A 1,111-nucleotide genomic window follows, 5' to 3' on the forward strand; every position below is an offset into this window, starting at 1 on the left:
TACCGCAGATAATCTCCAATGGTGAGAGTATTAATATATTTCATTATAGAGAAGGAAACTACTGGTCAGGAAACTGACGAGTTCAACGTGACATCAAATAAAGAAGTGGGTCTATGAGCACGATAAAAATAACAATTTAAAGCGTGGCACAATGGCTCAGTGGTTAGCACTGCTGCCTCACAGTGCCAAGGACCCGGGTTCGATCCTGGCCCCGGGTCACTGTCCTTGCGGAGTTTGCACATTCTTCCCGTGTCTGCGTGGGTCTCACCCCCACAACTCAAAGACGTAAAATTGGGTACTCTCAATTTAATTTAAAAAATAACAATTTAAAAACTCGGTGAGAAGAGGTGAGGAAAGGGATAAGCAAAGTATTTTGCAAGTACATGAATGAAAAGAGAGGTAGGAGTATGAGAGCTTCTGGGCCTCATCTGCAGGCTTCTGTTTTTACTGTCCACATAAGACCTGCTTGCATCTCTTCTGGTTCTGGATCTGTTTCCCAGTGTCTTCATTTAGCTTTCTATAAGCCAGACGGCTCATATATTTTTGTGAGGGCCACAAAGAATCCAGCAGGAGTGGAAGGATAGAAAGAAATAACATTTATTTACAATAACATATATATACAACAGCAGCAGCAACTCCCTTGCTGCTCACTCTCCTCTAGCCGGTTCCAAACTGGCCAGCTTTATTTATGCAGGGAATCTGCCAATGATTTCTCTGCCCCCCTCATTGGAGAAGCTCATACTCCCAAAGGATTGTGGGATTGCCATTAGTCCCCAGCCAATGGTAAGCAGGAAGGTTATAACATCCCTCCCCCCCCCAAAGTCCAAGGAATCCATCGAAGACCCTGGCGAAGGAGGGCGTCGGACTCGTTTTGCCGCAGACCGGACACCATTTGCACGGGCGGTGTGTAACGAGATGGAGAACGGCGCTTCCGTGATGAACGGCGTAACGGTTGTACATCCACGGCCTGTGGGCCCGATTATTCCCCCTCTGAGGTGTCCTGTGTCTCCATCTCGGAGTCGGAGTCCGTCATCTCGGCGTCTCTATCTCCACGCGGTTCTGCAATGACCTGCGCAGGCTTTGAGTGTGGCACCAGCGGAAGATTGTGAGG

This window comes from Scyliorhinus canicula, chromosome 10, assembly GCF_902713615.1.
Source record: "Scyliorhinus canicula chromosome 10, sScyCan1.1, whole genome shotgun sequence".
Taxonomy (NCBI): domain Eukaryota; kingdom Metazoa; phylum Chordata; class Chondrichthyes; order Carcharhiniformes; family Scyliorhinidae; genus Scyliorhinus; species Scyliorhinus canicula.